This window comes from Eschrichtius robustus, chromosome 1 (assembly GCF_028021215.1).
Source record: "Eschrichtius robustus isolate mEscRob2 chromosome 1, mEscRob2.pri, whole genome shotgun sequence".
Lineage (NCBI taxonomy): Eukaryota > Metazoa > Chordata > Mammalia > Artiodactyla > Eschrichtiidae > Eschrichtius > Eschrichtius robustus.
In genome coordinates, this window is record NC_090824.1 from 162,822,543 (window position 1) to 162,848,571 (window position 26,029).

At 45.1% G+C, this 26,029-nt stretch overlaps 1 protein-coding gene and 2 pseudogenes across 2 annotated transcripts in view; all 3 read left to right on the top strand.

Annotated features, from left to right (window-relative positions):
- The window catches only part of SEMA4B (semaphorin 4B), a 93,136-nt gene that overhangs the window by 1,870 nt on the left and 65,237 nt on the right, over nt 1–26,029 (top strand). Inside the window, exon 2 of one of the 2 annotated variants that reach the window (XM_068557766.1) lies at nt 8,724–8,816. The exons of the other annotated variant lie outside the window; for it this stretch is intronic. The gene's annotated coding sequence lies outside the window, so the exon portion shown is untranslated. The remainder of the gene's footprint in view (nt 1–8,723; nt 8,817–26,029) is intronic. 2 annotated transcript variants of the gene reach the window in all.
- Nucleotides 5,605–6,466, top strand: LOC137764584 (acireductone dioxygenase-like; annotated as a pseudogene).
- Nucleotides 18,604–19,381, top strand: LOC137760846 (molybdopterin synthase catalytic subunit-like; annotated as a pseudogene).

Genomic DNA, 26,029 nt, shown 5'->3' on the forward strand with positions numbered 1-26,029 from the left:
ACCTATAAACTGGGAGGATGACTGCTCCCCCAGGCTCCTTTTGGCCCAAACAATCAGATTCTGTTATGTATGACAACTACCTATACTGCCACTTCTGAAATGGTCATAAAGAAATTGCTCTCCACCCCCAGGGGCTCATTTGTTTCTCTGTATGGTGGACCAAGGTGTCAGAGGCCTGGCAAGAGGCAATACTAGAGCCTCAGTGTGTTCCAGAGTCTGGCCTTCACCCGCAGAGGGATCAGGGTGGGAGCACATGGGTCCTTTGCAAGCACAGCAGCAGCCCAGGACAGTCAAGGCAAAATCTTCCCATTAAACTGCTCTCACTGCCCACCTCCCAGGGCTCCAGCTCCATGCCAGCCTTCCTCATGCAGTATCTATTTGGTGAGGCAGCTGGTGTCAGCTCCATTGGCTCAGAGGGGTTAGGACACTTGCTCAAAGTCACACAGCTAGGAAGTAGCAGAACTCTAGTTCATACCCATATACCTGGCTAATAGTCCATCATTCTTTTAAGGAGGAAGAATAGGAACCAGAGCCCCTATTTATTGTACTTCTTTGGAATTTTTTGTGGTGATAACTGCTGGCCCTGAAAGCCACCTCAGAGAAAGGTGATATTTAAAGGAAAGGGGCCTGTATCCTCCTTTGGGGTCAGCAGATTTGGAAACTCTCGCCCTTACAGATTTTATTTATTTATTTATTTATAATTTGTGGCCATGCACAGAATGTGGGATCTTAGTTCCCTGACCAGGGATCGAACCCATGCCCCCTGCATTGGAAGCGTGGAGTCTTAACCACTGGCCTGCCAGGGAAGTCCCCTTACATATTTTAAATCAAACCTCAATTAGTTACTGAGTCTACGTCATGTGCAAGTTCCCCGTGGAGGCACAGAAATGCATATCACTCAGTCTCTACCGTCTGGGAGCCACAAATCACCACAAACCAGGCACAAGGGGAAAGTGTCCCAGGAGGAGTTTAGATGACACATTAGGCATCTGGCAAAGAGAAAATCACCTCTGATGGGGGAGACCCTGATGAGCTCAGGGCAGGAACATCCATCAAGTGTGTTCTCACGGATCTTTAAGATGTGGAAGGAGGCTGACCATGCAGACACGAGTAGAGTGAGGGCCTTGCACTTCACCCAGGTGGACACACCAGGACATTAGTTTCGTGCTATGTTTGTAGGCAGGGAGTAACATCTGGTAACATCTGGCACAGCAGTGAGGGGATGTCAGACAGTGGAGAATCAGGCCTGGGGAAGGGAGGCCAGGGTTCTTGAACCAGAGAGACTTGACACGGGGTCCTGGCAGGACCCTCAAGAAGGTGCAAGAGTGCAGAGGCGGTGTAGAGATGGCATCTGCAGGAACTGCAGCTAGCTGGATGGGGGAGGAGTCACAGTGACTCAGACTTCCATCCCTGGGGCTGGGAGAATGGTGTTGCCATTATTAGAAATCAAAAGATGGGAGGGAGGACGGTTGAGGGGGAGGTGTTGATAGAGCTATTTATGGTCGTCTCTAAACTGATTTCCCTGCCAGTAGTCAGTCTGTGCTCCCTCCCCCTCCCATCAGCCCTCCCCGATGCTTCCAGCGCTGTCACCCTGAAGCACAGCCCTGAGCAGTCACTCCACAGCTCAGATAGTAAAGTAGCTCTCCACTGCCTGATACAATAAAATCTGAATAGCTTATAACATTTCATGGCCTTCACCTACCCCCCCCCCCCCGCCCAGTTACTATTCCCTCTCCACAAGAACCCTAAATTTAGCCATTCCCCTGAGTAGTCCTTGACTCTGAGCAGTTGCACTGTCCCTTCCTTCCATCAAGTGGGTTCTTTCCACTCCCCATTGCCAGACCCAACTCATCCTTGAAGGCCAAGTACAAGTTCACCTTCTCTAGCCTGCACTGGGGGTGGGGATAAAGGGGGGGGTATAGCATTCATTTACACTTGAATCATCACGAAAGGTAAACAGACCCCCCCCAATAAAAGAACACAAACTACTACTCTGATTTTTTTTTTAATAAATTTATTTATTTTATTTATTTACTTTTGGCGGCGTTGGGTCTTTGTTGCTGTGCGCAGGCTTTCTCTAGTTGTGGCGAGCGGCGACTACTCTTCGTTGCGGTGCGTGGGCTTCTCATTGCGGTGGCTTCTCTTGTTGCGGAGCACGGGCTCTAGGTGCGCGGGCTTCAGTAGTTGTGGCACGTGGGCTCAGTAGTTGTGGCTCACAGGCTCTAGAGCACAGCCTCAGTAGTTGTGGTGCATGGATTTAGTTGCTCTGCGGCATGTGGGTTCTTCCCAGACCAGGGCTCGAATCCGTGTCTCCTGCATTGGCAGGCAGATTCTTAACCACTGCGCCACCAGGGAAGCCCTACTACTCTGATTTTAACTTTGTAAATTAAATCTATGGACGGTAACAGGCGGGGTCCAGAAACAAATTTGGAAGATTTTAAAACACTATTTAGGGAATTCCCTGGTGGTCCAATGGTTAGGACTCCTCACTTCCACTGCAGGGGGCACGGGTTCGATCCCTGGTCAGGGAACAAAGATCCTACATGCATGGCCAAATAAATAAATAAAACTTTATTAAATTTTGTGAAATTTTCTCTTAGGTTGCTTAAGTTAATTAATCCTCAAGATTCCTAATAAAACTAGAGATCCAAAGTTGGAAGAAGGGGAAATGATTGAAAGGGATTAAAAAGAACTAGAGGCAACATTACCATCTTGGTAACAGATTCCCAGAGTATAAAGCTTTCTCCCTGTTTGTGGAAGTCTTAAGTTTTTTGGCCGCATGGCATGAGGGATCTTAGTTCCCGGACCAGGGATGGAACCCGCACCCCCTACAGTGGAAGGGCAGAGTCTTGACCGCTGGACCGCCAGGAAAGTCCTGTGGAAGTCTTTTGTCGTGATTGTCTCATGCCTGGGCAAGTCACTTAACTTCTCTGAGCCTCAGTTTCTTCAACTGCAAATGGAGATAATAAAAATCCCTACTCCTAGCAGTTATTAGGATTAAATAAATTCATGCAGATAAAATGCTTTGAACGGTGCCTGGCACACATAGGAGAAGCCTGGCCATAGTGTTAATATTATCTGTTCATTCACATCCACTCCACACCAGTTTACTGAGCTCCTATGACATGACAGGTGTGACCCAGGGATGGACAAGAGGGCACATTCTATTCCTGAGAGGACCAGAGTCCAGTGAGGGTATCCGGAAGATGGAGATATGAACAGATCATTTCAAAATATTGTTGCTGTGGCTGGATGGAGTGTTGGTAGTACAGTCTCTTTGGAGGGCAATTTAGTAGCATCCATCCTATTATAAAGTGCACATAACTCTTCATCCGGAAATTCCACTCTGAGAGACTGACAGCATAGAAATACTTACCAAATTGTACAGACACGTAAGTGCAAGGTGTTCACTGCAGCACTGTTTGTAATAGGGAAAAATTGGGAATGACCTAAATGTCCATTGTCATTAAGAATGAGGTAAATATTTGCTGATACAGAAAAATGCATTGGGGGACTTCCCTGGCGGTCCAGTGGTTAAGACTCTGCGTGGTTAAGACTCAAATAAAAAAGAAAAAGAAAAATGCATTGTGATATATTAAGTGAAAATAGAAAGTTGCAGAGAAATATCTTAGCATACATACATATATATATATGAAAAATTAAAGGCACAGAAACCTAAGAGGGTATGGGAGTGGGGTATAGTGGGAGACTCTCAATTTCTACTTTATGCAGTTCTGTGGGGTTGAACATTATATAACAAGCATCTATTACTTTTGTAACCAGAAAAGAACAATCAAGATATATATAGATACAGATAGGTAGATAGATAGATTTTTTTTTTTTTAAACAAACTGTCACAGTCGTTCATGTGCTGTGCAGAGTGTCCCCTGTCCCAGCACCATTCACTCTGGTGACTTCTTTTAAATTGAGGCTTTTCCTCTCGCGTTCTTTCCGTCCTTGGGGAAAACGAAGGGTTAAAGGGGCTGGGGGAGGGGAAGAGGAAGTGAGGTAAGGGAAAGAGGGGTGAGGGCCCCTTGGGTACCAGCTGCGGTGCTGCGCTGGCCACGCCCCGCAGCTCTGGCTCAGGCTGGAAGCAGCCGCCCCAGGTGCTCGAGAGGAGGCCGCTGGGCTGTTTCTGCGGACTCGGGAGGACGAAAGATCAGAACTTAATGAATGTAAAGTTAGGTGGAGGTTAGGACAAGATGCTGCGACCTAGAGCAACCGACGGTTCTCAGAGTGTGGTCCGCGGACCCTGGGGGAGGAGGGGCACCACGAGATCTAAATAATTTTCGTAATATTAAGAAGTCACTTGCCTTTCTCACTGTGTTAACATTTGCCCAAATGGTGCAAAAGCAACGGTGGGGAAAACCGCTTATACCTTACCCTGAATCATGGCAGAGGCACCAAACTATACTAGTAGTGATTTTATTGCTCACCATCATGCACTCTCTTTTCTTTCTTTAAGTCTATTAATACGATGTACTAAATAAAGCAGTAAAAATTAATAATTTGATTAAATCATAACTCTTGGGTATACATCTTTCTAATATCCTATATAATAAAAATGGAAGTACATACAAAGCACTTGTGCTGCAGACCCTGGTAAGATGGTTGTCTCCTGGAAAAACACTGAGAAAGAACGGGAGTGCTTTATTTGAGCTGTGAGTTGAAGCAGCTGCTTTCTTCACAGAACAACATTTCAACTGAAAAGAACAACCGATATAGAAGCCATTCGGACTCAAATATTTGGCAGATATTTTCTCAAAAATGAATGAAATGAGCCAGTCACTTCAAGGAAATAGCTTATAGTATCTGTTACCAATGATTTTTTATATTGGAGCTTTCAAGGGAAAACTAAAATTTTGGAAACCTTGTATATACCCTGAGTTTGAGAACTTCTCAATTCCTTTTTTTTTTTTTAATATTTATTTATGTATTTATTTGGCTGCGCTGGGTTGTGGCACCACGGGATTTTCATTGGCGTATGCGGCATCTTTAGTTGCGGCATGCAGACTCTTAGTTGCAGCATGCATGTGGGATCTAGTTCTCTGACCTGGGATCAAACCCCAGCCCCCTGCATTGGGAGCACGGAGTCTTAACCACTGGACCACCAGGGAAGTCCCAGCTTCCCAATTCTTCATGGTGTTTCTAATGAGATTAATGGTCTACCAAATGTGATTTTTTTTCATATTGTGTAATGAAATGTGTCAGCTTTTGGAAGATCTGCATAACTCAGCCAGTATTTTCTAAATGACCAATGAATGATGGTAAAAAGTTATGCATGGGTAAGAGACCTATTCCAGAATGGATTTGAATGTGAGGGATTTGAATGTAACAGAGTAGGAAAGGCATATTGGTGTTGTTTCAGATTCCACATTGCAATTAACCTTTGAGAAAGTATCACTTGTACATTTTGTTATTGTAAGTGAATACCATGGGTCAGGCCTTGCCCAGTCTCAGTGACAGGGAAACAGGGGTTGGGCAGTGGCCCAAGCTGGGATGCCCCCCTAAAAAAAGGCCACTGGGACCTCAACCCAGCTCAGCCCATGCAGGTCAGGAAGCCCCTGGTGATGCACCGCACCGCCCTCCTCCCAGGCCCAGACCATGGTGCAGGTCTGGTACATGGAGGAGTCCCAAGATGACCTGAGGTGGCCCCCTGGCCTGGAGCCCAGCTGCCCAGTCCTCCTGGAGCAGCTGCACCAGCTTGGAGTCCTTTACTGGAAGCTGACAAGTATGAGAATGATCCAGAATTAGACTACTCTTGGTGGACATAGTAAACATATGCAAAGATAAATTTCCAAATTATGAAGAAAAGGTTAAGATGTTTTGTTGGGAGCATTTGTACTCGGATGTAAAATTTGCTGCATCTTGGATGGCAGTGGATACTTTGATGAAAGAGATAAAGAGGACTTCAGATTTTCATGGAGAAAGGAAACATGATAACTCATCCTGCAGGAGTTTATCACTGCTTCACACTGGATGAAAAGAACTATGTGACAGGGGCTTCCCTGGTGGCGCAGTGGTTGAGAGTCTGCCTGCCAATGCAGGGAACACGGGTTCGAGCCCTGGTCTGGGAAGATCCCACATGCCAAGGAGCAACTGGGCCCGTGAGCCACAACTACTGAGCCTGCGCATCTGGAGCCTGTGCTCCGCAACAGGAGAGGCCGCGGAAGTGAGAGGCCCACGCACCGCGATGAAGAGTGGCCCCCGCTCGCCACAACTAGAGAAAGCCCTCGTACAGAAACGAAGACCCAACACAGCCAAAACTAAAATAAAAATAAAAATAAATTAATTTAAAAAAAAAAAAAAAAAGAACTATGTGACAGCTGTGTGGATGTTTGTGGGAGAAACAGTGTGGACTGCATACAGCCAGTCGGCTGACCATTTCCACTCTCAAGGACAGGACGTGAAATTTTGGGCATGAACAGCAAGAGGTACTCCCTGGGGCCTAGCACACTCCTTGTAAAGATCCTAAACATGATAACTGAGCAGAAAATCATTTACTCTTTGCTTTTATATTATAGGCTTAAAGCTAGGTTATCTCCTTTGCAAGATTATTTGATCAGAATGTTCTTTAATGGCGGACTTCTCTGGTGGCGCAGTGGTTAAGAATCCGCCTGCCAATGCAGGGGATACGGGTTCGAGCCCTGCTCCTGGAAGATCCCACATGCTGTGGAGCAACGAAGCCCCTGCACCACAACTACTGAGCCTGCAATCTAGAGCCCGTGAACCACAACTACTGAGCCCACGTGCCACAACTACTGAAGCCCGCGCACCTAGAGTCCGTGCTCTGCAGCAAGAGAAGCCACCGCAAGGAGAAGCCCTCGCACCGCAATGAAGAGTAGCCCCCGCTCGCCATTAGAGAAAGCCCGCATGCAGCAATGAAGACCCAATGCAGCCAAAAATAAAAATAAATAAAACTTTTAAAAAAGAAAAGCCTTATGATAAAATAAGTCATAGCTATTTTTAAAAAGAATATTTTTTAATAAAAGGCGCTATAAAACTGATTTTTACATGGAAACAACTGTGGAAATGTGGACAAATCATAGTCATTTGCTCTAACTCAATCAAGATCAGTGGTTCAGACACGTGTTCAATTTTAACCGGAATGAGAGTCTTATCTGCTGTGTGCTTTATCTGGGCACGATTTTTAGACTTTAAACCAGGTATCAGTCAATGCCATGCCTGCCTTAGAAGAAAGTTGTGGCAGAGAAGTGTATTTTGGTCTTTGTCCCCATTTTCTGGCACAGAGCTCCTAAAACCCTTGGAATTTCCTGAGCGATAGGAGTGTCCTTCTTCTATTCATAGGTAATCCTTTGTGAGCATCTCAGTTCCACTGGGACAGAAGCGCCTGTGCTCAGGACCCTTCTGGACCTCACTCGGTGTACCTCCTTGTCTGGCTGTTTATCTGTGGTCTTTATGTATCCTTTATAATAAATTGGTAAATGTAAACCAACATTTCCTGAGTTTTGTGAGCCGTTCTAGCAAATTATGGGACCCGAGGAAGGGGTCGTGTAAATCCCCAATTTTTAGCCGCTGACTCAGAAGTACAATTGTCCCAGATTTGTGATAGGCATCAGTGTTGTGGGACTAAGCCCTTAATCTGTGGGATCTAACGCTATCTCCAAGTAGATAGTGTCAGAATTGAGTTAAACTGTAGGACATTCAGTCCTGCTGAATTGGTTGGTGTAGGAAAACAGACTAGAGGTGTAATGGTAGATAACATAACTAGCTAGATACAGGACGCTTTTTTCTCCCAAAATTATACCTTGGACTAAGGAGTGCAGGGAGGGGAGAGCTCTCTATTAGGGGCACATTCTCAGTTGCTTATGCCACTTGCCACTTTCTGTTCAAGCTAAAGTAAATGCCTTGGGAGTTCCCTGGCAGTCCAGTGGTTAGGACTCCATGCTCTTACTGCCGAGGGCCTGAGTTTGATCCCTGGTCAGGGAACTAAGATCCCACATGCTGCGGCGCAGCCAAATAATAATAATAATAATAATAATAATAATAATAAACACCTTAATTTAAAAAAAAAAACGCCACTTGTATCTGGTCCCCTTCCTGTTGCAGTGAAATCTCAGGTTCCACAGACTCCTGCTGGCTCGTCTAACCCTGTACTTGTTTTTCTCATTTCTTATTCTTTTTTTTTTTAATGAAATGATCTACTTATTTATTTATTCATTTTTTGGCTGCGTTGGGTCTTCGTTGCTGCATGCGGACTTTCTCTAGTTGTGGCGAGAGGGGGCTACTCATCTTTGCGGTGCGAGGGCTTATTGCAGTGGCTTCTCTTGTTGCGACACGCGGGCTCTAGGCACGTGGGCTTCAGTAGTTGTGGCTCGCGGGCTCTAGAGCTCAGGCTCAACAGTTGTGTTGCATGGGCTTAGTTGCTCTGCGACATGTGAGATCTTCGCAGACCCGAGCTTGAACCCGTGTCCCCTGCGTTGGCAGGCGGATTCTCAACCATTGCGCCACCAGGGAAGTCCTCATCTCTTATTCTTTTAAAATTCATGCTTAACTCCTGTGGGAGAGAATAGCTGTAAACAGCTTTAATTAAATTGTACTTATAAAAAACTATTTTCTTCTACTCCACTTTATGCTTTTGGTATTGTTGATCTTTAAAAATTAAATGGTCTTTGATAATGGGGGGGAAAAAGAGAATAGTCCTAACATCTGAAAAAGCTATTAAAATATTCCTCATTTATCTTTTTCCAACTACACATCAGTGTGAGGCTGGATTTTCTTCATATACCTCAACCAAAACAATATAGAGCAGCAGACTAAATGCTGAAGTGGATGTGAGAATCCAGCTACTTCTGGTAAGTCAGATATGAAGAGAGTTGCAAAAATGTAAACAAAGCAACTCTTCTCATTAACTCTTTTATTTTGGAAAATGTAGTTATTTTTAAATTAATATATAAACGTGTTTCAAATTTTCTGTCTTAACTTTTAATTCGGTAAATAGGGTTTTGTATAACCTATATAAACAAGAGCTCTTTGGAGTCCTCAGCAACTTCTCAGAGTGTAAAGAGGTCCTAAAGCCAAAAAGTTGGAGAATTATCCTAGAGGAAAGCACTAGGAGCTCAACAAAAATGGGGGCCACATTATCCCACACAAGAAATCTAACATTTATACAATAATGATATATAATGTATAGTCTGTATTAAATTGTCCCAATATGTCCCAATAATTCCTTTAAATTTGGGAAGGGGGGATTTCCCTGGTGGCACAGTGGTTAAGAATCCGCCTGCTAATGCAGGGGACATGGGTTCGAGCCCTGGTCCGGGAAGATCTCACATGCTGTGGGGCAACTAAGCCCGTGCGGCATAACTACTGAGCCTGCGCTCTACAGCCCGCGAGCCACAACTACTGAGCCCACGTGCCACAACTACTGAAGCCCGTGTGCCCTAGAGCCCATGCTTCACAACAAGAAGCCACTGCAATAAGAAGCCCGGGCTTTCTCTAGTTGTGGGAGGCTCGCTGCAACTAGAGGAAGCCCGCGCACAGCAATGAAGACCCAATGCAGCCAAAAATAAATAAAATTAAAAAAAAAAAAGAAAGCCAGGAATTAAAAAAAAAAAAAAATTAGGGGAAGGGGGTCCGGGATCTAGAATCAAGGCTCAGGCATAGCATTTGGTTGTCATGTCTCATTAGCTTTCTTTTTTTTTTTTTTTCAATATTTATTTATTTATTTTTTATTTGGCTGCATCAGGTCTTTGTTGCAGCGTGCAGGATCTTCGTTGCGGCATGTGGAATCTTTCATTGTGGCGCACGGGCTCAATAGTTGCCACACGGGCTTAGTTGCCCCGCACCATATAGGATCTTAGTTCCCCGACCAGGGATCGAACCTGCGTTCCCTGCATTGGAAGGCAGATTCTTAACCACTGGACCACCAGGGAAGTCCCCCCTTTGTTAGTTTTCTACTGGATCAATGCAGACTTCTTTACTCTCCCTTACCCCCTTCACTGGTTTAGAAATTATACATTCTATTTCTGCTCGTTTAGAAATTAAATTCTTAACTTGACTATACAGAGTTTAAAATTCATCATTGTCTTTATCTTTCTTAGAAATATGAGAAACTTAGATGACTTCTGTCCAATTTCTCCTCTCCTATCTTCCATGTTATTATTCCATCATACTTTAGTTCTACTGGGTCTTCTGAGCCCCCTCATTTTTTTTCAAATAGATTTATCAACATGTTTTCCTGTTTCCTAGCTGAGCAATGTGTCTTACTTTCCACTCCTATGTGCTGAATTCAATTTCCTGATAACTGAAGGGCATCATTGAAAAGGTCTTTCAACAAAGATCTGTGAGTAATTAACTTTCCCTGTCTCAAATTGTTCAATTTTATCCTCATTTTGTAAGCTTTTTACTGAAGTATAATATATACATACGCATATACAGAAAGTACATAAATTATTAGTGTACAACTTATTTTCATATAAATTTGTTTATTATTTATTTATTTTTGGCTGTGTTGGGTCTTCGTTGCTGCGCGCGGGCTTCCTCTTAACTGTGGCGAGCGGGGGCTGCTCTTCATTGCGGTGCGCGGGCTTCTCACTGCGGTGGCTTCTCTTGTTGCCGAGCACGGGCTCTAGGCAGGCGGGCTTCAGTAGTTGTGGCTCGTGGGCTCTAGCCCCTAGCGTACAACTTATGAATGTTGACCTTATCACTACCCAGATCAGGAAATGTAACATCACCAAGACCCCCAAAACCCTCCTTAAACCACCTCCTAGGCACTATGTTTCCCAACTTCCCTTTGCTATCTTAACTTCTACTAAAATAGACTGATTTGCCTATTTTTGTTTTCCTGTAAATGGAATCATATAGTATGTACTCTGTCGTGTCTTACTTCTTCTCAACATTGCATTTCTAAAATTCATCCAGGGACTTCCCTGGTGGTGCAGTGGCTAAGAATCCGCCTGCCAATGCAGGGGACGTGGGTTCGAGCCCTGGTCCAGGAAGATCCCACATGCTGCGGAGCAGCTAAGCCCATGCGCCACCAATACTGAGCCTACGCTCTAGAGCCTGAGAGCCACAACTACTGAGCCTGTGTGCCACAATTACTGAAGCCTGCACGCCTAGAGCCTGTGCTTCCCAGCAAAGAGAAGCCACCTCAATGAGAAGCCCGTGCACCACAACGGAGAGTAGCCCCCGCTCACTGCAGCTAGAGAAAGGCCATGTGCAGCAACGAAGACCCAATGCAGCCAAAAATAAATAAATAAAATAAATATATTTTTTAAAAATAAAATTTGCAAAAATAAAAATAAAAATAAAATTAATCCAGGGACTTCCCTGGTGGTCCAGTGGTTAAGAATCCTCCTTCCAATGCAGGGGACGTGGGTTCAATCACTGATCAGGGAACTAAGATCCCACATGCTGCGGGGCAACTAAGCCCGCGCACTCTAGAGCCTGCGCACCACAACTAGAGAGCCCGAGTGCCGCAACTACTGAGCCCACGCACTCTGGAGCCCATGCACCACAACTAGAGAGAAGCCCGTGCGCTGCAAAAAAGATCCTGCGTGCTGCAACTAAGACCCGATGCAGCCAAATAAATAAATTAGTTAACTAAAAATAAACATACATATTTTTTTAATAAAAAAAAATCTATGTTTTTGCATGTAGCTGTAATTTATTAATTCTTCTGCAATATAAAACTGTTATGAATATGCCACAATTTATGTATTCATTCTACTATTGATGGACATTTGGGTTGTTTCCAGTTTGGGGTTATCATTAATGATGCTTCTATGAAGGTTCTGACACTTGTCTTTTGCTGCACATATGTATGAAATTCTGTTGGATGATACTTAGGAGTGAATTACTGGGTCATAGGCTACATACTTAAGCATTCGGCTTTAACAGACACTGGCAAACAATTTTCTGAGTGTCTATATTCTTCCAGCAATGTATGAGAGCTTCAATTTCTCTACATCTTTGCTAACAGTTGGCATTGTCATTCTTTTCAGTTTTAGTCATTCTTGTGGGTGTATAGTGGTTCTCATGGTGGTTTTAAATTGCCTTTCCCATGGTCTCTGGGGCGCAATTGGTCAGTGCATTAAACTGATAAATAGCATTTCCCTGGAGACTAAAGAAATTGAGCTCCTTTTCGTATACTTATTGCCCATTTTAATATTCTCTTTTCTGAAGTTCCTGCTTCAAGTTTTTTGCTTATTTTTTCCATTGGATTGTCTGCCAGTTTGTGATTTGTAGGAGTTCAATATACATTTGGATATGAGTCCCCTTTTTGGATATATGTATCTCAAAAGTTTTTTTTTTTTTCCCACTCAGTGGCTTGCCTTCTCATTCATTTAAAATGTATTTTGATGCACAGAAATTCTTAATTTTAATGTAGTCCAACTTATTGACCTTTTAGGTTTATGTCTTATTTCCTGTTTGATAAATCTTTTCTTAACCCTACAGTATCTTCTGGAAGTTTTATTGTTTTATCTTTCACTTTTTTAAAAAGATTTATTTATTTATTTGGTTGCACTGGGTCTTAGTTGTGGCAGATGGGCTCCTTACTTGTGGCATTTGAACTCATAATTGTGGCATGCATGTGGGATCTAGTTCCCTGACCAGGGAGTGAACCCGGGCCCCCTGCATTGGGAGCCCCCTACCTTTCACTTTGATATCTATAATTCACCTGAAATTGATTTAAAATTTTTTTTTTTTTTTTTTACTTTTGGCTGTGTTGGGTCTTTGTTGCTGCGTGCGGGCTTTCTCTAGTTGTGGTGAGCGGGGGCTACTCTTTGTTGCGGTGTGCAGGCTTCTCATTGCGGTGGCTTCTCTTGTTGCAGAGCACAGGCTCTAGGGCGCATGGCTTCAGTAGTTGTGGCGTGCGGGCTCAGTAGTTGTGGCACACAGGCTTAGTTGCTCCATGGCATGTGGATCTTCCCAGACCAGGGATCAAACCCGTGTCCCCTGCATTGGCAGGTGGATTCCCAACCACTGCACCACCAGGGAAGTCCTGAAATTGATTTTTGATGCACCCTATTTCAGATATGTTAAAATGTGAAATAGTATGTATCCAAGAATTGATAAAATTCAGTTATTTTTTAACCTCCATTTTTAATTTAATACGTAACAGGCATTTTTCTCTACCATTAAATGTTCTTCTACAAGACTTTTTTAAATAGCTGCCTAATAGTTGTCTAAAAAGAGACAGCAGGAACTTCCCTGGTGGTCCAGTGGGTAAGACTCTGAGCTCCCAGTGCAGGGGGCCGGGATTCGATCCCTGGTCGGGGAACTAGATCCCGCATGCATGCTGCAACTAAGAGTTCCCATGCTGCAACTAAGAAGCACGCGTGCCTCAACTAAGACCCAGCGCAGCCAAAATAAATGAAAAAAAGAAAAAGGAGACAACAGGCCCCAAATGGATTTGAAACCGTGCAACTCAGACTGGGACTTAAACCCACCGTCTTTTAATTGAGATCACACACCTGGTCTCAGGACTTAATGAAGCTCAGTTTCTTGATGTCTTATGGCAGAAAGAATTCAGTGAGAGACAAAGTGATACATAAGAAGTGGATTTATTTAGGGAGAAACACACTCCACAGACAGAGTGTGGGCCATCTCAGAAGGTGAGAGGCCCCAAAATATGGCGTGGGTAATTTCATAGGCTAATGAGTGGGAGGATTATTCCAACTATTTCGGGGGGCTGGGGGAAAGGGTGGGGATTTCCAGGAATTGGGCCACCGCCCACTTTTTGGCCTTTTATGGTTAGCTCTGACCTGTCATGGTGGTGGTGGGTGTGTTATTTAGCTAATGTATTACAGTGAGCATATAATGAGGCTCAAGGTCTACTGGAAGTCAAATCTTCTGCTGTCTTGGATCTAGTTAGTTCTAACCAGTTTTCATCATGTCTTTGGCTATGTCATTCTTTTAAAGGTTGTGCCCTGTCCCCTTCTCTTCTGTTTTAGATTCACTTGTGCTAAACCCCACATCAGCAAATCAAGACTGAATACCTAACCTATAACACAACATTGTAAATCAACTGTACTTTAAATAAATAAATAAATATTGGCAGTTTCAGCCTCTCCCAGGAATGTGATCTTTAGTCAGTCAATGTGGAGCTACCTGGTCAGCACTAGTGAGGTAATCTGCCTGAAGGACCTGAAACAGGAGGGAAGGAGGCAGGGCACAAGGTTTGAAAGCATGACACAGGCTGAGGACATGACATAAACTGATTAGAACCAAATGGATCCAAGATGGCGGATAAGTTGACTTTTTCCACTAGACCTTTTTTTAAAATTTATTAATTAATTAATTTTTGGCTGTGTTGGGTCTTTGTTGATGCATGAGGGCTTTCTCTAGTTGGGGTGGGCAGGGGCTACCCTTCGTTGTGGTGCGCAGTCTTCTCACTGTGGTGGCTTCTCTTATTGAGGAACACAGGCTCTTGGCGTGCGGGCTTCAATAGTTGTGGCACATGGGCTCAGTAGTTGTGGCTCACGGGCTCTAGAGCGCAGCCTCAGTAGCTGTGGCGCACAGGCTTAGTTGCTCTGCGACATGTGGGACCTTCCCGTACCAGGGCTCAAACCCATGTCCCCTGCTTTGGCAGGTGGATTCTTAACCCCTGTACCACCAGGCAAGTCCCTCCACTAGCACTTGAGCCTCTGTATCAGCAAGCTCCCATCAGCAAGCTAAATGACACACCCACAGGTGCCATGACAGTTCCAAGACTATAAGGATCAAAAAGTGGGCAGTGGCCCAATTCCTGGAAATCCTGGCCCTTTCCTAAAATAGCTGGAATACTCCTCCCACTCATTAGCTTATGAAATTACCCACTCCAATAAAAACTGACAACCCCCATACCCTGGTGCCTTTCTCACCTTCTGAGATGGCCCACACTCTGTCTGTGAAGTGTGTTTCTCTCTAAATAAATCCACTCCTTACTGATCACTTTGTCTCTCACTGAATTCTTTCTGTGATGAGACATCAAGAAACTGAGCTTCATTAAGTCCTGAAACCAGGTGTGTGATCTCAGTTGGAAGACTGTGGGTTTTGGCTGCGTTTGAGTCCCAGCCATTTGGGTTCAAGTTTCAATCAGGGTTTTGGCCGGGTTCAAGTCCCAGCCTGAGGTGCATGGTTTCAGCCCCAGTCTTCCCCGAAAGGAAGGTGACCTTGCCTGAAACAATCCACTGTTAGCTAGAATAACTTCCTTGCCCCGCCTCCTTCTGCCTGTAAAAGTCTTCCCTTTGTACAGCTCCTCGGAGCTAGCTCCTTTGTTGGCCAGATGGGAGGCTGCCCAAGTCATGAATCGTTGAATAAAGACAAATCTTCAAATTTACTCAGTTGAATTTTGTTTTTAACATACTCATCATATGCCTCTCCCTGGAGCAGGGGCTCTGGAATCAGACAGGCCTGGTTAATATCTTGTCTTCATCTCTTACAAGCTGTGGAACTACAAGTTATTTAAAGACTCTGAGCTTTAGCTTTCATGGGAGGTGCCCAGGTTTTGAACTGAGTTGGTTTCATAGTTGAAACTCAATTCCTAATTAATAATTGATTTAGAAGCACTATATCAACTGAAACAGTGGATCAATTAACTCTAGAACAGTCTTATTTATTCATTAAAGTCTCCTAAAGACCTGGGATAGGCCACATCCTGTGAGTCCACAGTTTTATTGGATGTGACTAAGAAAAATAAAATGACATCAAAATGGATGCCCTTTGGTAGTTGAAAACTAAAGTCAGGGTTGGTGCCATGAAGAAGTGGCAATTGAACCACTTAATCACATTTCTTTATCAGATTATCAGATTATTCTTTATTTGTAGTGGTTATGAGAGGATTCCGCCTTGTTTTTCCTGGTTGCCTTGGGAGAGAGTTGCTTACTTTCTCTGTGGCTCACTTTATCATCTGTAATTAGTAGAGTAAAAGTTTAATACCAACCTCATGGTGATGTTGTGAGGGTGAGCTGAGGGAGGATGAGACAAGTTTTAAGTGATCAGTAATGGCCACCATTATTCACACCCTTGGTGGGGTATAGACCAGTGAGATTTGGGAGCTCTGTCCAAAACTAGAGTGGGGAAACTCAAAAGGCTAGATTGGGACTCGGGCCCTGTTTATGTGGAGCAGATGGAGACTGCCGAAACTCATAAAAAGTGGCTAGGGACTTCCCTGGTGGCGAAGTGGTTGAGAATCCGCCTGCCAATGCAGGGGACACGAGTTCGATCCCTGGTTCCCGAGGATCCCACGTGCCGCGGAGCAGCTGAGCCCGTGCACCACAACTACTGAGCCCACGTGCCACAACTACTGAAGCCCACGTGCTGCAACTACTGAAGCCCACGCGCTGCAACTACTGAAGCCCACGCACTCTAGGGCCCGTGTGCCAGGACTACTGAGCCCGCGTGCCTAGAGCCCGTGCTCCGCAACAGGAGAAGCCACTGCAGTTGAGAAGCACGTGCACTGCAACAGAGAGTAGCACCCACTCTCCTCAACTAGAGAGAAGACCAAACGCAGCCAAAAAAAAAAGAAGTGGCTAAAGACAAAATTTCAGTGGGAGTTCCCTGGTGGCCTGGTGGTTAGGATTCCGAGCTTTCACTGCCGTGGCCCGGCTTCAATCCCTGGTCTGGGAACTGGGATCCCACAAGCCACGTGGCCAAAAAATAAAAAAAAATTCAGACATCAGTTTATGCAGGGAGGTGCTGGTAAATGTTTTTAACAACCAGGGTGTGTGTGTGTGTGTGTGTGTGTGTGTGTGTGTGTGTGTTGATTTGTAGCATTTCTGTGGTGTAGATACTTCCACCATGGCCAATGTCTAACTACCAACATAATATCACTGAACACAGTTGCATAGTAATTCCATTTTATAGTATTTTTACCAGGTAGATACAATAACTGTAAATATCCTCAAGAGAAGAAATACTACAGTAAAAAGGAAGTGATGAGTTTTGAGTCTTTTAATATGTTTTATTTAATTGTAAGTTTACATAACTTAATTTTTAATAGTGGCTATGTTTAATAACTGGCTGACAAAATTCCTGAAAGTTTAACGATTGGTTCTCATGAGCCTGTATAAGCTGGCTGCAGCCACCGCTGAATTAGCCCACGGGTCCTCATTTGGATCCTGTATCTTGGACAAATAGCATTCGTGTTTAAGTTCAGGACCTGGCAACTGGACAAGTGCTAAGGGCAGGTTCAACGTACTTCTTAAGGACCAGTACTCGTTCCCCTGGTAACAGTGTCCTTTCCCCCAGGACACAGCCCAAAAGGTGACCTTTTACTTCCCTGGCTCTAAACTGTTTATCATTCTGACCCACCAGCACCTCCCCCAACTTCAGGGCAGACTGTCTCAGGAATGCCTGGGACATGCACGTAGGGCATCGTGGCCGGCCACCTGCTGAACCCACGTCAGGTGCTTACAAGGTCAGCCAGATGGCCAGAAGGAGAGCAGAAGGCCTGAGAAGGAGCTGCCGGCTCCTGGGCTCTCAGCCCTATGGCATCTGTGTTGTTGGGCTAGGAATGCCCTTGGCAAATATACCCCGTCGGTCCACTGCCCTCCTATGTTTCAAAACCTGGATCCAAACTACCATTTCTCAGTTTAACCTCACTTCTCTCCATTGCTTCTCTACCCCTGCAAATAACAGAGTCATAATGTTGACAAGTACGGGCACTGGGTGCTTGTTCTAGAATTATCCCACTTAAGCCTCATAACAACCCTATGAAGTAGGTGCTATTCTTATCCCAGTTCTGTGAATGAGAAATCCAAGACTTGGGGTGGTGTGCTCATTTGCCCACAGTCATAGGGGAAGGACCTGGTGTTTTTCCTTTCTCCCTCAACTATCTTCCTTCACGTGGTAGCCTCAGTTCATACATGCTTATTTTGCATTCTTCAACATGTTGCTTCCTCCTAAATGTTCTCAGCCTAGAGATGGTGGTGGAAGCCATGGGTCTGAAAAGATTGCTCAAGGAGAGAGTGTGCTGTGAGGATGGAGAAGAGGAGGGAGCAGAGATGAGACCCTGCCGGGCACCTACACCTGAGGGCCCCTGAGTAAAAGGAGACCCAGAAGGGCTGTCACAGAAAATGTGAGATAGCCAGGGGATGGACCACAGTGGGGAAGTTACAGAGTGGATGAGGAAAGGAGCACCGAGACGTGTCCCCTGGATTTAGCCGTCCAGAGACATCCATGACCTTGGCAGGGGCCGTTCCTCCATTGCTCTGCTGGATGGTGAGGAGGCTGCAGCAGGGAAAGCAGGAACTCAGCAGATGAGTTGAGGAAAGGCTGGGAGCTAGTAAAATGGGTCAGCCAGTGTAGACCTCTCTTTCAAGATGAAGGAAGCAGCCTGCGCGCTGCGTTGACCTGGCGCCTAGGCTTCCGCGCTGGGATACCGGGCTGGGGTTCCCTGGCGGGATAGTGCCACGGTGCCAGGTGACGGCCTGGAAGACGAGCTGGTTTCTAAAGGCACCCGCGATCTTTGCCCTTGCTTCTCAGATTGTTCGCTTCTAAGAAGACAAGTTTTCAATTTAAAAAGAAATGCACTTAACTAAGAATTCTTTGATGAAATGTGCTCCGTCTGTGCCTTTGCGAACCCTTGATTATTTGCAGACCTCTGATTATTTCGTAGAGAATGATTTGCTCTGAGTCACAGGTGGAAGTGTTGTATTTTGCAAAAAGTGCTGAAATAACAGGAATTCGCTCAGAGACAATTTCTGTGCCACAAGAAATAAAAGCATTGCAGCTGTGGAATGAGATAGAAATGCGCCATCCTGGATTGGCTGACGTCAGAAATCAGGTGATATTTGCTGTTCGTCAAGAATATGTCGAGTTTGGAGATCAGCTCCTCCTGCTTCAATCAGGAGATGAAATTGTCATTATCCCCCCATTAGTGGAGGATAGTGCTTTTGAGCCACCTGGGAAAGGTACAGATGAAGTTGAAGAGAAATCTGAAGATATAATAAAATTCACATCTGAGAAACTTTCAGTAGATGAAGTCTCACAGCTGGTGATTTCTCCACTCTGTGGTGCAATATCCCTATTTGTAGGAACTACAAGGAATAACTTCGAAGGGAAGAAAGTCATTAGCTTAGAGTATGAAGCATATCTACCAATGGCAGAAAATGAAGTCAGAAAAATTTGTAGTGTCATTAGGCAGAAATGGCCAAACACATAGCAGTGTTCCATCGACCTGGCTTAGTTCCAGCGTCAGAAGCAAGAATTATCATTGCTGTGTCCTCAGCCCATAGGGCTGCATCCCTCGAAGCTGTGATAACTTTAAAAGCCAAGGTGCCCATATGGAAAAAGGAAATGTATGAAGAATCATCATCATCTTGGAAAAGAAACAAAGAATGCTTTTGGGCAACCGATGATTAAACCACTTAGGTTTTTAGAGTCCTAAAATTTAAACTTGGTAAATTCTTATCTTTGATCATGTTTTGATTTTTCTTCTCCAGAAGATAGTTTATGGAACATTATCTCTTATGTTACACCAGTGGAACAAAAGAGAGAAAAAAAAGCAAAATAAATGAGTGTTTAGGATGAAGGCTTATACGGGAACTAGAGATAGAGGAAAGAAAGGCTTTAGGGAAAAAATGGAAGAATAATTTAAATGTAAGGAAAGATGCCTGTGGTAGACATATTATTCTATGACTAAGTTCTAACCATAACTTGACTCGCACTGAGGTGTGGCCCCTCCTCAGTGACTGTCTCAGAGGCTGCCCCCAACCCCCTACCCCTATGCCCAGTGATATCATTGTTGTCAGGGATGCATTTTGGGAATGTAGGCAGAACTGGAAGGTAAAAAAAGTCCTTATCGGATACTCTTGGTATGATATATTTTTAGAATTTATATATTTTTAAAATAAGCTAAATAAACATGATTTTAAAAGTTTAAAAGCAATATTTTCCTGTTTTTAAAAATTCAGTGATAATACCTAAGATATTTCATCATATGAAGCTTTCTAGTATTTCAGAATCAATAATCTCGCCATAATACTTATTATATTTTATTAGTTATTAGTATTGTATCAATATATAAATTAGCATAAAATTGTTGTAAAACAAGGCAAACTAGCAACAAGGGTGCTTTGTTATAATGTTAGTTATAAAATTTTACCCACAACCAACTAAAAAGGAAAATTATATGATTATTAGGTAAAATATTTTCAGATAGTTTTCTTTTTAGCTTAAGGAACATTATCATTAATAAAGTTATGTTTTCTGCCAAAAAAAAAGAAGGAAGCAGAAAAAAAGAATAAAAAATACAAAAAAAAGGAAAAAATTTAAAAATTTTAAAAAAGATTTTAAAAAGAAGAAAAGAAAAGAAAAAGGAAGCAGAAGGGAGAGCCAAGGTGGAAGGAGGCCTTTGAGAATTTGGGTTTTAGATTGGTTGTTTGGTCGGTTGGTAAGCTGGGACTACCTTTGGCAAATTTATTTATTTATTTATTTGGCCACGCTGCGAGGCTTGCAGGATTTTAGTTCCCTGACCAGGGATTGAAACCAAGCCCCTCAGCAGTGAGAGTGAGGAGTCCTAACCACTGGACCGCTAGGGAATTCCCAATCTTTGACAAAAAAAAAAAAATTTTTTTTTTGGCCATGCAACATGTGGGCTCTTAGTTCCCCAACCAGGGATCGAACCTTCGGTCCCTGCGTTGGAAGCGTGGAGTCTTAACCACTGGACCACCAGGGAAGTCCCTTTGGCAAATTTCAATGCTGAGGTGAGGCTGAATATGCTAGTGAGAGAGGAGGGTAAAGGCGAGAGGTGGCAGAGACCACAGACCCTGAGGGGTCCAAGCCCCAGACGGCAGACAGGAGAACCTCCATCTTCTTTCCTGGGGAGGAGGGAGCCGTGATGGTTGCTGCCTGGTGGCCTCTTTTTCCTCTGACGAGTGGGAGGCAGAGAGTGAGGGGGATGAATAGTCGGGAGCACTAAGGAGGGTGGTGGAGTTTATGACAGCCAGTTTGGGAGAATTGTAGAAGGAGGTTGGCAAGAGATGAACTGAAGTAGGAAGTAACACATGTGCAGAGGGACAGTCCCCACAGGAGTCCTCGCCCAGCACCACAGACAGGCTTCTTTGTGAATGCTGGTGTGTCTGTAGCCCTTAAGCTCATTAAGTTCATTCACCATCAACTTTCTTACTGCTTTTGCCACCAGGAGGGGACAGTCTCTCCCGATACTAAGGACAGCTCACTGTGACTCCCAGTAAGAACTGCATGAGGGTGTTTCTGGATTTCTTTCCACCACATAAGTTTACAAGGAGAAGCCAGTTGTCTGTAACCTGGAAAAGGGCTCTCACCAGACATGGAATCAGCCAGCGCCTTGTTCTTAGACTCCCAGCCTCCAGAATTGTAAGAAGTAAACGTTATCTGTTTCAGCCGCCAGTCTGGGGTAATTTGTTACAGCAGCCTGAGCTGACTGGGACAACATGCATAGTAACCCCATGCGCAGAATGAAGAAGTGAGTCGTTTTGCCCAGAACAGAGCAGGACTTCCAGCTCCAGATCAGTGAATTTTCCACTGTGTCACGGGAGGTACTGCAAGGTGCCGTGTTCTCCCAAAGTCTCCCCTCACTTAATTAAACAGAAAATATGTCCTTGGAACTGGCCTCCCTGGACTCAGCATAGATATAGGAATTCATCAGAAGCATTAGCCCTTTTCCTTTGAACCAGATTTACCTCTTCAGTCATTTAAACCTGAGTTTCATTAGGAGGTAATTAGGTTTCCTCTCTGATCAATTGGTGGTGGTTACACAGAAGGCCCACCTGGAAAAGTTCTGTGATCAATTAGCCAGGTCTGCCAGGGGCAAGGCAGCGGGAGAGTTAAGACCTGTGCACTAAATATATGCCCAAGCTGGTAAGAAGTGGAATCAGTGATAGACATTAGGATTAGCTTTGCAAAAAAGCTCAGAAAGGAAAGAGATAAAAGATTTTACGGAAGTCTAGGTTTTTCTGTCTCCTGGGTGAATAGTTGAGGGTGGTATGCTTGTCGATTGAGAAAGTTTATGTCTATTTGGGGGAGTCAAGGCAGGGGTGTCCAGAAGGGAGAAGCACAAACAGCAGCTCTTGGAGTTTGGACACCCCCATCCCCTCCCCCATACCACTCCCACTCCGCCCCCCACCCCAACCTTGAACTCAGGGTACAATGAGCAGGGCAGTTACCAAGGTTCCTGGGCAAAGTTTCCTCTTGGCACCCAGACCTGAAGAGATCAGGGAGGCCAAGGGTGTGTTGAAATAGCCTGGCAGGACGAATGCTGAGTTTGTCTTCCTGCCAGCGGCAGGCACAAGATGTACCAAATACAGCCTGGTCCTTTGCTCTAGATACAAATGAATCTAGATTTTTTGGGGGCCTGAAGCTTACACAGTTGGGTTGGCTGGGCAGGGGATTCTTTTTAAGAAAATAATACAAAATTAGGTAGACCCTTGGAAGGGACCTACGTGAGTGAGGGATCCTGAAGCTTAAGCTTCAGAAAGGGATATGTGTGGAGAAGAAAATAAAATAGTATGAGGAGATAAAGCGTAAGGAAGGAGAGGCTACTCTGGACTGGAGTAGTCAGGAGAGGTTGACTTCTGAGCCACAAACCAGATGACAAGGATCTGTGCGAAGAGCATTCTGAGCAGAAGGAACAGCAAGTGCAAAGGCCCTGAGGCTGAAATGGTCTTGGAATGCTGGGACCAGGAGAAGATCAGTGTGCCTGGCATATGGTGAGCTAGGGGAGAGGGATGGGTGGTGAGTTCAGAGGAACAGGCAGGGACTGCTTCACATTGGGCCTTGAAGGCCTGGTAAGGACACTGTTATTCCAGGATTGGTGGGAGGCCATTGAAAGCTTCTTTTTTTTCTTCAATATTTATTTATTTGGCTGTGCCAGGTCTTAGTTGTGGCATGCAGGATCTTCGTCGCAGCATGCAGAATCTAGTTCCCTGACCAGGGATCGAACCCAGGCCCCCTGCATTGGGAGCGCAGAGTCTTAACCACTGGACCACCAGGGAAGTCCCTATTGAAAGCTTTTAAGTGAGGCTAAATATAAAAAGAGCATTATGGTGGTGTGTGGATAATGGCTTGCAGAAAATCCTAAAAGAGGGTAGCCAGTGGAAGGTGGAGGTGTGTCAGCAGGACCTGGTCCTTCCAGGTCTGACGGGGGACAGCCACTGGGACAGAGGGGTGGCTCCTCCCGTTTCCTCTGAGGCTCCCTCTGATGAGCCTCTCCCAATTACTGTCCTCACATTCACCCCACAGAGCAGTTTGGGAACAAAAGGGCTGCCCTGTGGGCTTCCCTGGTGGCTCAGTGGTTGAGAATCTGCCTGCCAATGCAGGGGACACGGGTTCGAGCCCTGGTCTGGGAAGATCCCACATGCCGCGGAGCAACTGGGCCCGTGAGCCACAACTACTGAGCCTGAGCGTCTGGAGCCTCTGCTCCGCAACAAGAGAGGCCGCGATAGTGAGAGGCCCGCGCACCGCGATGAAGAGTGGCCCCCACTCGCCGCAACTGGAGAAAGCCCTCGCACAGAAACGAAGACCCAACACAGCCAAAAATAAACATAATAAATAAAAATTTAAAAAAAAAAAAAAAAAGGGCTGCCCTGTATCTGCACTGCTGGACTTCATGGTCTGGACAGCTTCTGAAGCCCTGGGTCGAACCCATGGGATAGAGACAACCTCAAGGTACCCTTAGCAACCTCCAGGGACCTCAGGAGTGAGCACCCTTGTTTCCAGAACATCTGACAGCCACGTTTGGGGTGGAAGGGAAGGACGCCCTCTGAGCACCCCGCTGCGGTCTGGCTGGGACTGCGGTGGCCATATGCCCTCTCCTCCGCCTCCAGAAGGCTGATCTCCGTGGGAACCTCTGAGGTGCTCCAACCGTAGAAACATGCCACACAGGGGAAGAGGAAGAAGGAATTGTATCGCTGCAGGTGGCTAATGAATAGGTCTGCCCTGGGGCCAGGAGGGAAGGAAATGTGGAGTGGGAAGAGAATCCCCAAGCCAGGGAAGGAGGGGGGGGCGGTGGGGGCCTGTGGAGCTGAGCATCAGTGAATATGGCGTGTGCCTGGGAAGCCCTGGCCTCTCGCAGGTTCCTCTCCTCCCCCACTGAATCTGCAGGGACTAAGGGCCTCCCTGGACAAGGCCAGGACAACATCTTTGCATGCCCTGGAATCTAAGACAAGAAACCGGGGACTTCCCTGGCGGTCCAGTGGTTAAGACTCCGCACTTCCACTGCAGGGGGGCACGGGTTCAATCCCTGATCAGGGAACTAGGATCACGGACGGATGCCCAGCGGCACAGCCAAAAATAAATAAATAAAATATTTTTTAAAAATATTATCTTAAAAAAAAAAAAAAGACAAGAAAACAATCAATATGGTAGCCCAACTGTTTGGGACTTGGGAATGGGAAGACCCAGGAGGTGAAGAGCTGGTCTCCCGGTGGAGTCTGCTGCTGGAGTGGATTTGGGTTTGGGCACCGAGTTTGAGATATCCAAACAAAGGGCTTGGGGCCAGGTCAGAGTGATTCTTAGGGGGCCAAGAGGAAAGTGTTTGCCCACAGTTCAAGTAATGAGAGGAGATACAGAGACAGAGAGAGGGAGAGAGGGAGTTAAACTGTAAAAGAGGAGGTAGAAAAACAGCTTGATAAACTTGAGAAAATGGTTAATTGGTTATGGGATCCCAGCGGGCCTCTCTAAAAGGGAACAATAGTTGGGGTGTTGCTGGGGATTCCCAGAAAAAACCAACCAACCAACCATCAAACAAAGAAACAATGGAAATAAAGACGCAGACATAGAGAATGGACTTGAGGACACGGGGAGGGGGAAGGGTAGGTAAGCTGGGACGAAGTGAGAGAGTGGCATGGACTTATATACACTACCAAATGTAAAATAGATAGCTAGTGGGAAGCAGCCGCATAGCACAGGGAGATCAGCTCGGTGCTTTGTGACCACCTAGAGGGGTGGGATAGGGAGGGTGGGAGGGAGACGCAAGAGGGAGGGGATATGGGGATATATGTACATGTATAGCTGATTCACTTTGTTGTAAAGCAGAAACTAACACACCATTGTAAAGCAATTATACTCCAATAAAGATGTTAAAAAAAAAAAAAAAAACAATGGAGAGAGACTGGAAACAGTGGTTGTGGCCTGGATCCTTTACGCCAGTGATGGTGGCAGTCCACAGTGAGACCCTGCCCCCAATCAACAGAAAATTAAGGCAGAAAAAGCTATCTTTGGGACTTCCCTGGTGGCACAGTGGTTAAGAACCCGCCGGCCAATGCAGGGGACACGGGTTTGAGCCCTGGTCCGGGAAGATCCTACATGCCACGGAGCAACTAAGCCCGTGCGCCACAGCTACTGAGCCTGCGCTCTAGAGCCCGTGAGTCACAACTACTGAAGCCCACGTGCCTAGAACCCGTGCTCCGCAACAAGAGAAGCCACCACAATGAGAAGCCCACGCACCTCAACGAAGAGTAGCCCCTGCTCGCCGTCATTAGAGAAAGCCCGCATGCAGCAACAGAGACCCAATGCAGCCAAAAAAAAATATCTTGCCCCCCACTTCCCATTGGTAAGCACTAGATTATTCTCTATATCTGTGAGTCTGTTTCTTTTTGTTATAGTCACTAGTTTTATTTTTTAGATTACACATATAAATGATATCATATAGTATTTGTCTTTCTCTGTCTGAGTTATTTCACTTAGCGTAATACCCTATAGGTCCACCCATGTTGTTGCAAATGGCAAATTCTCATTCTTCTTTATGGCTGAGTAATATTCCATCGTATATATATACCACATCTTCTTTATCCATTCACCTGTTGATGGACACCTGGGTTGCTTCCATATCTTGGCAATTGTAAATAGTGCTGCCATGAACATTGGGGTGCATGGACTTTTTCAAATTAGTGTTTTCATTTTTCAGAATATATACTTAGGAATGGAATTGCTGGGTCATACAGTAGTTCTGTTTTTAGTTTTTCGAGAAACCTTCATACTGTTTTCCACAGTGACTATACCAATTTACATTCCCACCAACAGCATATGAGGATTCTCTTTTCTCCACATACTGATATGGAGATAGCCATTCTAACAGGTGTGAGGTGATATCTCATTGTGG